General features: G+C 37.4%; 1 long non-coding RNA gene across 1 annotated transcript in view; it reads right to left on the bottom strand.

The window, feature by feature from the left end:
• Nucleotides 1–437: 437 nt before the first annotated feature.
• The window catches only part of LOC120434203, a 44,451-nt gene continuing 30,375 nt past the window's right edge, over nt 438–14,513 (bottom strand). The window contains exons 3-4 of the long non-coding RNA XR_005608987.1: nt 9,861–10,285; nt 438–597 (exon numbers count right to left, since the gene is read on the bottom strand). This is a non-coding gene — a long non-coding RNA (uncharacterized LOC120434203). The remainder of the gene's footprint in view (nt 598–9,860; nt 10,286–14,513) is intronic.

Raw genomic sequence — 14,513 nt, 5'->3', positions numbered from 1 at the left:
GTCAATTATAGATGATGTGAGATGGCGTGTGTGTGTGTGTGTGTGTGTGTGTGTGGGGGGGGGGTGTTGGTTTAGGGCCCGGATGGCTTGAGGATAAAAGCTCTTCTTGAGTCTCTCTGTCCTTGCCCGGATGATGCGGAACCTTCTACCAGATTGTAGAAGTTGGAACAGTTTGTTGCCAGGATGGGACGGGTCCTTCAGTATCTGCGTTGCTCTAGTCCGCATCTCCTGGTGTAGGTGTCCTGAAGTGGGGGAGAGCAATCCTGCAGCAGCGTTCTGCTGTACGGATCACTCTCTGGAGAGCTTTTTGGTCCTTCACACAGCTGTTCCCGAACCACGCTGTCATGTTTGTGAGGATACTCTCCACAGCGCCTGTATAGAAGATCCTGAGGATCTTTGGAGAGACCCTGAACTTCCTTAGTTGTCGGAGGTGATACAGGCGCTGCCTAGCCTTCTTGGTCTGGACCTGAATGTGGGCAGCCCATGTCAGGTCTGAGGAGATGTGGACACCAAGATATTTGAAGGACTGCACCCTCTCCACTGGAGATGTGGTCTAACTGATGACATATTTGTAGTACAACTGCTCAGACCGGTTGCCTGTGAAAAGTTGTGAAAATGAGCTTGGAGTAATAAACCATGTTTATAACTTTTTAGGTTTTAAAACACAAACCTGATTCTATTCTAATTCAATTTATCTTACATGTAGAGCTTCTCTGTCAGAAGACAGAGATAGAGAGTTTCACAAATGCATTTCACTGCTCAGTGCTTGATTTATTAATACTGAAATTTATCAAAAGCACACTCAAAACTGCTTCTGGCAATTAGGACGAACCGCTTTGCCTCGATTCTAATGCTAGATATTTTATGTACTGTAGATAGTTTTTGCAGTGTAAATTTAGTCAGAGTGAAATGTAAGGAATTAATGTCAACTTATGTTTTCCTTTGCAACATGTGCTCAAGCTAGACAATGATTTGTTAATTCTATCAGTTAATATGATTTCCAGCCAAAATGTTCTGCAGCTTTAATAATATACCAGTAATATACCCCTTTCAGTGCAGCCCATCTTCTCTGGAGCCAAAAAAAGTGAATTCTGCTGACCATATTTTAAGGTTGAACCACTTCTAATCCAGCTTTTGACAAGTGTGGTGGGAGCATGATGATACCTCACACAGTAAGTTCAGGGAAATCCACTATGTTTAGCTTAATGGTGGATTTTCTGCACAGCAATGCTCATGGGCATTTTTTCCAGTTCTCATCTTTTAAAATGGTGGAATTTAAATAGAGTTTAATCATTTAAAAATGCAAAATTTGCAAAAGAAACAACACATTCTGTTGAAAAAGTAGATCGCGCTAGTCAAAGTGAATGATTCAAGGAATTATTCCCATTAACTTTCAATTAATTTTCAGTAGACCCAACGATATTTCAGCACTGATACACACCCAGAAACATTTAGCAGTGGTGAGGATGGTTTCGAATTGCTTTTTGTATTATTTAACTCCATACAAAGTTCACTATTTCTTCACACAGGTTTTTAAGGTATCTAAATAATCTAACCCTGCACTGTATGTGTATCTGCTATATACGGTCCAGTCGTTTCTCAGTAGAAAAAAAAAAAGGTTGACGTTCTTTTTAAACCCCAGAAATGTTTTTTTCACTTGTAAGCAACACAAACAACAAATGGTACATAGGGAGACACATAGTGCATATACACTGCATTTAGTATAATAACATAAACAACCATCTCCATGTCAAGCTGTCTCCATCTCTGTAATAAGATTCAATTATTTGCCCTCTTGCATGAGCACACAGGAAAACACATGGTCTATTTCTCCTCTGTGCTTTCTTTCATTCAAAGCGACACACACAAACACACACAAACAGAAACTCTTTGCTAATAGTCAGCTGCTTCCAGTCTGTTTATAATGAGAATCTTTTGTTTTGGCTTGTTCCTCTCTGTGCGTGAAGGGAGGGGCGGGGTCCCCTCAACCTTGACCGGGTGCCTCAGTGCTGCTTTTCAGTTTTGAATAGATAGGAATAGATTACATTCTTCATGGGTATTGAACGGTGGTGAACACAGTATCAGTAGATCATGTGTGGTCTTGTGACATAAATCATTCTGAATCAGTTGCAAAGCAAATAATGTTTGCTGGTTAAGAACTGCAATTTATATAATAGATGACAATACATCTGGGAGAATAGGCTGAAACTCACAGATTAGAAAACAAAATTGTTTTTCTTGTTCTCTTTGGAAGAAAATCTTAATTTATTTTACCCTTCATTCCAAACACAATAAAAGTTCAAATGGATTCATTAAAATATATCCATAGGTGCCAAAAGTTTAGCTTAATTTTGTATGCATCTTGGGTTTGATAATTATGTAAAACATAGTGATACAGCCTTAGTGAAACACATAAACAGGCTCAAAGTGAGAAGTGCTGTTTCTTATTTAGGATTATTATCTTTCAGAAGCTTAAACCAGCATTAATCAAGCAACATGTTGTGTGTTACATCAGAACTGCAATGATTTTCAAATTGAACATCAAGCAATTTTAATCTTATAAATCTTCTTTCGGGTCATTGCTGTAATTCTGACAATCACTGTATGTATAAGTAATTCCTGCTGCAATAAGATACACTTAGAGAAAAGGTAAACAGGGTTATATTCTACCCACCCATTCCTTTTCAGGACAAACATAACTGAAGCTGAAGAGTCAGATATATTTTTTTTTAATGATTTAGAGGGAATTAAATGAAAACTAATATGTTAATTATTATTAGGCTTTCCATACATTTATTAAGTCGATAGAAATGTTCATATGTCCCTGCTGGAAAAGTAGCCAAATGTGCTGTTAATTTTCTTTTCTTTACTGTTGCTTGTTTTCAGGCAACCAATCATAGATAACATGGAGTGATTACCCCTCCCAAAACAGAGGAAGGTTCTAATATAGTTAATGTTAGCAAAGCATATTTTACCCCAGTCAGGATAATTCCTAAACCTCCACAGCTAGCTGGTTTCTAAAAGCTAAACAAACAGAGTAAAGAAAATTAAAGTAAATTCAGTTCAATTTTACTTATACAGCACCAAATCACGGCACAACAGTTGCCTCAAGGCGCTAAATAAATTCTTCAGAAAAAGAAACTTAAAAGTCCAAAAATAATATGAAACTATTAAGAAATTATTGATAACAAATGGGCATAAAACCCTGTTCTCTCAAAAGACGAAAGTCTTGTGGATCATGTGATATTTAATTAATTCAATTCAATTTTATTTATACAGCGCCAAATCACAACAACAGTCCCCTTAAGGCGCTTTATATCGTAAGGTAGACTCTACAACAATTTCTTGGTTCTTAAGTTTGGAGCTGTGATGGAAAGGCGCAGCTTGGCTTCTGATATTCCAGCCAACATATGATTTAAAGTGTGTATATGATGGGGTCTGGTTTCTTGGTGTGGTCATGTGTAAAAATCATTTCATGCACAGAGTAGCAACAGCTTAACTCATAAAATATCAAGTGACCCAGTAGTAAACAAGCATCACAACCACACGCATTGAATAATGCCCACAGAGCCAATATGAACTACTGCTTCAATTTTTCTTCAATTTGAATCAATTTGTCCTTGTTGCTCCTTCGGGTAAAAGTGAGAAGGATGCGAGGCGAGGGTGTAGAGGGTGAGGGAGGTGGTAAGGGTGCTCAACAAACACTCTGAAATCCTTGAGCGCACGCCCAGAAGCAGCAAGGGACTACACAGAGGAAAGACGGAAGACATTCATCGGCAGGAAACTCCACAAAAATCTGCTTCTGTTTACTGTCTCTGTAATAATCCGGAAAAGGCCCCAATTAAAAATTTTACAAGGGAAAAAACAATAACAACACCTTGCAAAGGTCCAGAGGCAAATCCCACGGGAGCATCTGAGAGTGCAAAGAGTGGTCCAAATCCTTGGAGCAAAAAGATTCCAGCAGCGGCTCTGTTTTAGCAGTCAGGGGAGGATAAGCATGATTTAGATGATGTTTTCTGTCAGCCGCTGCTTTGTTTGTTAGCTGCATATATTCACAGTCATGGACATACATTACATATGGCCTCAGAGGACATGACATTGACTTACATTCATTTCCTGGAGGCATACACTAACCCCAATTAACCCCAATGCCTAACACTCACTCAAGAACATGTCTTAAAAATAACTTACGTTTTCCTCCTCAAAAGGGAAAATAAATCCCCAAATTGTGACCCTAAAAATATTTTGAGGATCCCATAACATGAGTAATACCTGGATCTCAAACACACACTTCCTCACACATTGCATTTAGCTACGTGCATACATATAGAGCTGTATGTATCACTTAAATGTGCAGCGACAAGCATGAATGTGAACATAGAGTAGAAAATCCTAAAATCTAAGTATACTCTGAGAGGCACATAAATACATACAAATATAGTAGTGTATAGCTCTACATACAATCCAATTGATACAATTAATAAAAAAAATCTCATTTTTTACATAGGACTTAAACATTTTCATCATAGTTCTCTGACGAAGGTGAGTTAAGGATACACAATCACCATGCATTAATCAAACCGTATCCAAGGTTGCACGCACTACACTCTGGTAATAACTTAAAAGAATTTTCCAGTTCACACCAAATTTTGAGAAAAAGTCCTGGAGGTACAACAAATAACAGAATTCTATGAATTCTTCCAATAAAAAAAGAGTGGGCTGCTGCTGCTAACAGCTTCAGAGGTATGTCTGTTTTTATAGTGTTAGTTCAGAGAAATAGGCCAGTGACACACCATCAACTGCTTTGTAAATGTCAAATTAAATTAAAGTACAAATCGTCTTGTTTTCCAAACAGAAAAGCACTTTGTCACATGTGCACTAACAAATGCACCTAGTAAATGTGAGCCCACAAGTGCACTTCTTGGAAAACGCACACAATGACAGAGACATATCCACATATAGAAATATTCAGCTGCATGGACTTTGGCCAGCTTCTACATGCAGGGACACTTATCTCAAGTGATAAAAGTGCAGCAATTTTCTATGAAATCTCCCACCATTTTCTAAGAGTAAAATGGTCCAATTTTCTACTTATCACATCACAGCTGTTTCTGAAAACCACCCACAGCCCTTCGGCTTTCCTATACATCAATTCGCATGTTTATCTTGTAAAAATACAAAGGTATTGCTACATGTATAGCTTTCAAGATGATGCATGAAAGTGATCAATTTGCATATAATTTATATTAATGAGGCTTAGTGTGAGTGCTGATAGCAGTTTTATGTTTTCAAAGTTTTGATGAATGAATTAAGCCTTACTTTTAGTATTAGGCGTGCATACAGCTGCTGAGGGCTAACAGGCCAAAGTATGCCAGTGTACTTATAGGTAGATACTCGATTTTACTCTCAGGGGACATGTAAATCAGTACAACTCAACAAGGACCCACACGGAGCTTTGTAGGGATCTGTGTGCTGACAAAGAAAAAGTGAGCGTAACACTAAACTATGGCACAGAAAAGAAATGGAGCAGCAAGAAGCGAGCTTGTACCGCTGTTATATAATTAATATGTCAAGCATAGAACCCAGAGGCCAAAAATAGTGTTTCTGCCCAGCCTGGGGAGTTGTGGCGCAGGGGCGTTATATGAGATGGGAGGAAAGGTCCAAGGCCCAATATAACGGTGGTCTAATAGTGCCAGTCAAGAATTTGTGACATTGAGCAGCCACGTGCAGTGTGTAATCCCTGACACAGTTGGCGGTGCTTTGCTGACATGACATCCAGAGTCAAGAACTGGGAGAAAAGTGCTGATCTGTTCATGCAGTTTCCTCTTGATAGATGAAGTCAAAAGACTTTCTGATGGAACCTTCATTTGTCACCTGCTGTGCATTTTATATAATCATCTGGATGACAAAAATCTTGGCTACAAATTATGGCAGAGTAAAACTTTGCGTTTTTTTAAAAAACGAAAAAAACGTGGGACAATATTAAATTACTGCTAGCAGTGCTAGAGTCAGCTTTCTCGTAGTTGAAGGTCCAAACAATGATTTGAAAAAGAATAAGTCATGTCAGGAATGTCATGAGGATCTGAACTCTAAAGAGTTGTTGGTGTGATTTAAATTTTGGTTCTCTTGTAGAAAACACAAAGAGCCCTGAACACCTCACGTCTTTGCCTCTTTGTGGAACACAATGTTGCTTCAAGTTTGACCAAAAAAATGCATTTGAAATCCAGAAATAAATCCAATTGAGATTTCACAGGTGAACAGATAAATACTCTTAGACTATTCAGTGAGAGAATGACAGTCACTTTACTCCAACTACATGTAAAACATTGAGCTGAGTGAAAATCTAATAAAATATCCCCAAAGTAGATATTTAATAGTAACTCTCACAGTCTCCTCTGTTGTGTTCTCTATCCTGCCAGCAAATTATTTTCTCTGTCTTTGCATTTTCTTTCTTCTTTTATTTCCTTACCTTACAGCTTTCTATCTGCATGTCATGGCTCCATGTGTTCCTTTAAATTTCCACTAATTTGCACTTATCATAACACAGCACTCACTCACTGGCAGCTGAAAAGAGCATCAGCTTAATTCCAGTAATGCAAATGTAAAATGCTTTCAGCCGGGTTTATGGAGCATGTGGAATCTTTACCCAGGAGAAAACACTGTAAAATCAACTGTATCCGGCGTGTGACTTATCTCCAGATCAGATCAATGCCCCCCCACTTCAGTCAGCGAGCAAACCACATTACAAATGAATGAGTAGATGTCAGGCGAGATCATTGTTTGGCTAATCATCTGTCAAGAACCGACATTGATTGAGTTGTCTTTCTCCTTGATTAGGCATGACCCATTTCTACCCCAACCCCCACTTCCTGCCTGCACATACAGTACATCCATACATCTATACACAGACTGTAAAATCAGGGGCATTTACATTAGCATATCCCACAAACCCCTCACAGTCATACACATAGATGCAAACACAAAGAGACATACACATTGGTGCAGAAATACGAGTAAGCGCACCAACACACATACTCAGAAGCACGGGCATTCGACTGGCGATGTACACTTGCAAACCCACCCACCCGCATAAAAAAGGACACACTGAAGGCACAGATAAGACACCAGTTGTCACGGTGACACCATTCACTCACTTTGTGATGCAATTCCCTGATCCTCACAGAGTTGAAAAACAGCATCAATCAAACTGCAACATCCAAAACGCCTGGGAGGAAATTCATTCAAACTGTGCTCGACCCCTCTCTCAATTCTCTAAAAGGCAGTTTACCAAGCCAGTGCCGTCACACAATATTTGGACAGTGGTTGCCAACAGCGACACTGAGACACTGCTATGTTAGAGGCCAGGAGACATGTAGGAGGAAGTCAAGAGCATTTCCATGAATGTCTGAAAAATCTTTTTAAATGGTGAAATGGGTTATTTGGTGCTTTGGAGAGCTTTGTTTTTACAAAGACAGATTTGAATGGAAGTCGGTTTGAAACGTTCTCCCAAACTCATCTTTGTTCATCTTCATACATCTAATTTCATCACTTTTGTGTATTCCAGTGAGTGCGATCATGGTTTCCAAGGACAAGCCTGAAAGTGTTCCCCTGATTATTTTGAAACTGCAAAGGCTCACAAAAGACTCATAGTTCTTGGAAAGTAACCAAAAGCTAAAATATTGTCCCCAGATATGCTTAGGTGACACATTTTATAGCCTCATTTTAGGTTTACTTAGCCCATTACATGTCATTCTGTTTTTCAGAGCACTGCTATGTATGGTTATCGTCATAGATCGTGGACTAACACACAATCAAGAACTTGAAAATGTGTAAGTTAGAAGAAAGAAATGGACATATAGCCGCTCTTCTTTTCACAAAGCATATAGTGTGTATAATGTGATTGTATTTCATTGCGCGCTCATTCTGTACTGGTTCCATTAAAATGCAGCTTTCATGGCAATATACTACATTTCCACAGATCTCTCTAATGTTAACATACACACTTTGCTTTTCTCTCCCCACACAGAAAAGTATTTTCTGATTTAAGGCCAACAAGAAAAATGTCATTGTCCACATCTTCCAAAACTGTTACAAATAGAGGCAAGTTGAAAAAGGGGGTAAAAGTTTTCTTTGTAGATAAATAGCCTAATGATCAGTATACTGCCCACTGGGACTCTGAGGTTTAGTACTCTAACAATATAGTAAAAGAGCTTATATGGAGTATCAACCTTTCAAGATTGCTTGCAACTCATGTAGTGAAGACAGAAATCAGTAAATCACAGGGAACCAGACTCACTGTTAGAATAATGAATCAAAACAGGAATCCAAAACTTACACTAACACCCAGAGTAACAATAAAACCTCAATAGAAACCTAAACTGAAAGAATTAAAACATCATCAAACATGAAACCATCATATATGATTTATGTTTTAATGTCTTTGTGCTGCGGCATTCGTTTATTTTCATTGACAAAAACCAAACAAACAAACAAAAAAGCGATAATTATTTCTTGTCATATGCATACTGTTAAAATGGTAGGTGCATATATTAAACATGCGCAATGTTTTAATTTATTAGGTCAGCATGTGTGTAAGTAATAAGCTTACATACTCATAATAGTAATATTAAACATGGTCATCTCAGACTCACAGCACTAGCTGTGAGCATAGCAGCCTCATCCATCTGTTGTTCAAATCTTATGACTGAAGGCTACAGCCAAGATGAAAGCTGAGTCAAAGGAAGAGGAAAGGCAGCTACGGGCTGAACAGTGGGTTGCACCAAAGTGCAGGATCACATAAAAGAGAACTATTTTTGATGTCTGAATTACACAGAGATACTCTGGCAGAGTCTAGGAATAAAAATAGTTGAAAATTAACAATAACTATACAGAGCATAAAGTCCTTCCATAACAGTGTAATGATTATATACACATAATTATGTGATGGGATACTGGAAGTAACAATTTGGATATTTGCTGACTTAATTCCACAGTTTTATTTTTTCTCCACTTTAAAAATGTTTAGCAGCTTTCACTATGTTAATGCTAAACTAAGCTAAGACCCCTATTTAGTGGCTAAAGTCATCATTTTTATATTAGATTTAAAAACTAAACCATTCTATCGCATAATAGGTAATTTGGTACTGAACCTGACTGGACGCTGACTTACTTACTCTGAACCTTTGTGAAGCTCTTAAACATCCCAGAGACTTTTTCCTGCATTATCAGTTTAATATGATGGGCACTTTGCTTACGGTGTTTATAGTTGTTTCTGAATCTCACTGTCAAATATTCACTACTAATTTGTGGTGACCTTAATATTATTTTATTTTCAATGAAGAATCTTCAGTATATTGAAGTTAAGCTACCCCGTGGCTACAACTGCTGAGCATATCTTACAAACTCTGATTTAGAATCTGGTCCTACCTTTATTTTAGTGTTCTGCAAACATCAGGTGGGTTATATTTGCATCTAGCACTAAATATTCGTATGCATTGTATCTCTTTGTGCATTTTCTGTGTCATTTTTTTCTGTTGTGAAGATAGCTGACTTGTTAGAGTCATTTAATTTTCATTTATAAATGCTTCACACAACTACCTACTAACAGTTAACTAACAACTAGTAACTCCCTGATTTCACCATGAATTACACTATGAAATAAGTATTTTTAAAACTTCAATTAATACACTCACAGATGATGAGCTCATATCTTCATCCTTCTATATTTAAATGTGCATCTAAATACTTTGTTAATCGCTTCTATACATATTATAAATGATACCATGAGGACTTCACATAAATGAGCTTATTAATCAAGAATAGACATTTATATTTGTATATATTTGCATTTAAGCACTTACCTTATTAAATTATCCAGGTCCATATCTGCATGTTTTTTCAACAATTGCAATCTTGCTCTGCCAAAAAGTGCAGTTTTCACTTAGCTTTAAATAGACGTTCATACAGAAGTTGAAAAAAAAAACTCAGAAAGTTTATCCTTTTAATTCTTTACCTTTAGGAAAGGATGAAAGGAGTTGATATGTTATCGTAAAATAGTTGATCTTAGATGGTTTAACGCACCATCACTATAATAAGCTCAGGTCTTTGGAGATACAAAAATCCCACAGAGAATTCAAGAGCCGGTCCCAGACTATCATCTATGATTCATCTGGGTAACCAAATGTCAGGTTTATCTTCGATGTACATGAGTGTTGGTCGGGAAATGTTTCTTATCTGCCGTTGCTGGTGTTTTTCTCCTCAGTGCAGAGTAACACTCCGTGGGTGCCTGAGGGGAAAAAAATGGGCAGAGGTCACTTTTGTAGTTGGAAGTGTTGTGTTCAAGGACACTTGAGCAGGGAAGCTGCTGGCTCTTATCAATGTCTGAATGAAGCCTCTGTCTTAAATACAAAGATGCATTGTGGTTAATGTGCTGAGCGAGTTTCATGACCCGTGAGTTTTTAAAAGAAAATTAGAACATGCTTCTAGAATCAGAATCAGAAACTTTATTGTCATTGTCACAGGTACAACGAAATTAAGAAAGGTCCCCGATCATTGTGTCATCCCTAACAATATCAAAATATATAAATAAAACAATAAAATTTCAATAAATAAAATAAACAAAATAATAAATAAAATAAACAAAATACTTAAAATACTAATAAACATATCAGTAAACATTCACATACATTCCCACATACATGCTTCAGACTGGAATGGGTTAACACAAAATGCGTGATGGACATTTTTTTTTTTGCAGTATTCTGCAGTTGGCTAAAAGCTGTGTTTGATTCCCTAGTCCTTGAACTGATGACCTGGCAACAGCTTGGCCAGGATTCTGAAAGATGGTGAAATGAATGGATATTTCCTGCAAAATGATTCCCTCCCACATGACCTGGGCTTATTCTGAGTGTACACATTGCTGCAGATGCATGTGCTGAAGTTAGAAAGTCACTTTCAGTTTTAGCTTTGTTGTGATATGATAGGACTTTTAATCTGTGGTGAAACAAAGCTCAATATCTCTCTGTCTTTACTTCAAGGCTGACTATGTACTGTACCAGTATTGCTTCTGTAAGCATTGGGTTTGGCTTTGGGACCAGCAATTTATCATCTTTGACTGATGATGACAAACCTTCTTTTAAAGTACTTGTTTGTGTTGCAGTATAGAGTTGCAGAGCGGGCAACTTTACACTGAAAGAATTATAGGCACAAACCATTTAGTTTAACTAAATTTGAAAAGACATTTGACTGATAATATGTACACTTAACAAAGTAAAACAGTATTGAGTTTGTCTTCACGCATGATGTGAATATTATTACCATTAGAAATTAGATTAATTATGCAAATTACAAATTGTTCCTTTAAAGAGTGAATTTGCTGATACAAATATCTCAGAGTGATGCTTCATTTTATATTATATTTACATCAGAACCCCTCAGTTGCCATAGATTCAGCACCCTGGACAGCGATTTTGATGGTCACCATCTAAAAGTTGGTTTTTGTCCAACATGTGTTTTTCTGGACTGTTTTGATTGCTCAGAGACTGTTTGCAGATTTAGTAGCAGCAGTTGTAGTAAAGTAGTGAATGAATAATCAGTCAGTAGCATTTTATTGTTTAGCTCGTTGTGGTGGAGCTAGTTTAATTTACTCCATAACCTACAGGCTTGTGTTCACAAAGGAAAACAAAAAGCATCTGAGATTTTTAATTGATGCTGTATAGACAAAGAGAATAATATTATATGCTGTTTATTTACTTTTTTATACTTTATAAACAAGACAGCAAGTCTGTGAGTTGCTGGTTTAAAATACAGCTGTCACACAAAATGCTGCCAAATAGGAAAACTGAAAGTTGGCTGTTGTGTCTCTCAGCAGCTTTCACTTGCAAGATCTAGAACTGGTTGCAGGAATATATAAGATAAGCTTTGCAACTCTTTAAAGAACCAGACACTGAGAAATCTTTATTCTCTGTACTGCAGCAAATCAGCATCTAAATCACCTGTTGTGTAGTCAAATATTTACGGCTAGTCAATTTCTAAACTATTATTTGATGAAAGAAGTGTGTCAGCTTGTGCCACCCACTGGATATCGTAACTGGAGAATATTAGGATATTCACTGTGCAGTGCTCAATGTGGATGCTTGATGCTTGCTGTCCAAATAGCTTTAAATATATCCACTGAGTGCAGTGGTTGAGTATTCTGGCCTGTGGTGTAACAGCTCAATGGTCTGACTTCCGTCTGCCCTGCTGCTCTATATCAAGTGTTGAAACACTTGTCTAAATGATAAATGATAGCTGTGAGAGAACTACATGTGAGAAAAGTATGGGTGTGTTTCACAAACCTTTACTCTCAATGAGTGATGCTGGCCAGCTGCCTACACTTGCATTCACACTGTCAGTGTGGGTTTGCACAAAATCTAATACTGCCTCTGCCAAAGTGCTGCAAAACTAATGGATGATGTCTGAAAGTGACACAAGTCAAATTGCTCTTGGCAGACATGCAATAGAAAGAAATAAGCTAGAGTGATGCTTGTATTTGATGCTTCAAAAGGCTTAGAGGCCTAAATGTTTCTATTGAAACTGGCGGTTCAGCGGTTGATTTCAGTGGTTACAGTAGATAGTCCTCTGTGGTTGATAGCATAGAAAATCAGAAGATGCATGTTTTACCCTCCCAAATTGCTCAGTCATCACTCATGGGGAGATCCAAACATTGATTAAATTTTACTTTATATAAAAATTCTCCAGCAGTATTGCCTACACTATATCTTATATAGACGGTGCTTTTTAAAAGGAAGTAATGCATATGATGTTGCATACGGCGTCTTTGTTTCTTCTGACTGATTATCTCATTCGGTAAAACATACTTTACCTTTAACAGAGAACTATAACAAGCTGATACAGAATATGTTAGGGCAGAATGAAATGGAGTCATTTTTAATGTTACATAATAGAAAAATAGCATCCTGTAAAAGGTTAAACTGTTCTACCAGACATGAATATTGATCATCCTGCCCTTTTACTTTTTGGTGAATTATAATTAAAATGAAGCTTTTGTTGTTATTGTATGTTTATCCTAGGCTAATGTAATTGGAAGCTGAGGCTGTGCGGCTGCCATTTTAAAAAAATTAACCCCCTCATCATCAGATAAATATTTCATTAAGCATTTTTTAACCTTATATCACACACTAAGAAAGGTTAAAGTTGAACTAAGACATTGTTTTAGAGTAAAACAGTTTCCCAGTATAACCAGTCTAATCTGTAACCTCCCACTACTCCATATTTTCACAATTTAAAAACAAATAATGTGCTTCCGCATAATTTACTAATTAAACCCCTGACTTAACTGATGTCATTGTTTGTCATATTGTTTTCATTTAGCTTTATTTAAGATGTTTGATTTCAAGTTGTATTTAATGTTTTGGATTCTGTAACAAAGTAACTGATTCTTTTCATTTAGAAACCAATGAAAAGTGACCACAAGCAACAAGAAAGAAGGGTACATTTACATTTTGATAGAAGAACTCACTTTTATTTTAGTATATAAGCCAATGGAAAATGTAATGATCCATTCAGGAAAAGTGTGCTTGTACAATCACACACCCTGTGGCCACACATCAACTCATCCTGTGCACTCATTCAGTGCTGCTGTGCACATATTGAACTCCATTTTTTTCACAGGTCAGCACAAAGGTTGATACAGGAGAATAAGGCTGTTTCAAAGTGTTGCCATTTTTTGATCCACCTCCTCCTAATCCCCCCTGAGAGCAGACTAGCTGTAACATGGACCATTAGCTAAAGAATGTTGAACATAACCATACCGGTTGTGCCAAGCCAGTCAAATCAAATAACTCCTTTTACAAGCACTGCTTCACAATACGCTCCTTCTTTCAGGCCCACCACCAGGCTCATGTTGATTCTGCTGGAGCCTTGAGAACGGGGCCATGTTAGACTTGATTTATGCAGTCTTATTGGAATTCCTTTACGACCGAGTGGTGCGTATGAAAAAGGATGAATTCCTCAAGAGGGAGTTCTTGACTGATAAGGGGCTATTTGCGATAAAGATCAAGGAGGGCCTGCTGATGATCACGGTGATGTGAGGGAGTCCAACTGGAAAGAGTGGGACGTTACACAAGACTCAAGAGGTGATGTCTGCCAGAAAGCCATGAAGAGTTTACCCAGAGGGGTGAGGAGCTGCGAGAAGAGCAAGACAAAGCAAGAGGAATAGAGAACAGCCTTGCACCTCAGCAGCTGAGAAATTTGGTTTTAAATTATGGATATCAGTTTAATAATGGCATTAAGTAATATGATTGTTTAAAGACTAATGTTACAGCAATGATGTACTGGTGGAAGTACACTTTTTAAAAAAATCTTTGTGTAGTTAGCAACAAGTCTTTCAAGTGTTCTTCTAAGTATTTGTAATTACAGTGAATTAAAACTGTAATTAACTAGAATCCCAACATTCTCAAAGTCATTTCAAGTATCCGATTGACTGTGCTTACCTCACCATCAGATGCAGCAAC

Source organism: Oreochromis aureus, linkage group 18 (genome assembly GCF_013358895.1).
Source record: "Oreochromis aureus strain Israel breed Guangdong linkage group 18, ZZ_aureus, whole genome shotgun sequence".
Taxonomy (NCBI): domain Eukaryota; kingdom Metazoa; phylum Chordata; class Actinopteri; order Cichliformes; family Cichlidae; genus Oreochromis; species Oreochromis aureus.
The sequence above is the reverse complement of the archived record's forward strand: the minus strand, read 5'-3'. Positions and strand labels throughout refer to the sequence as shown.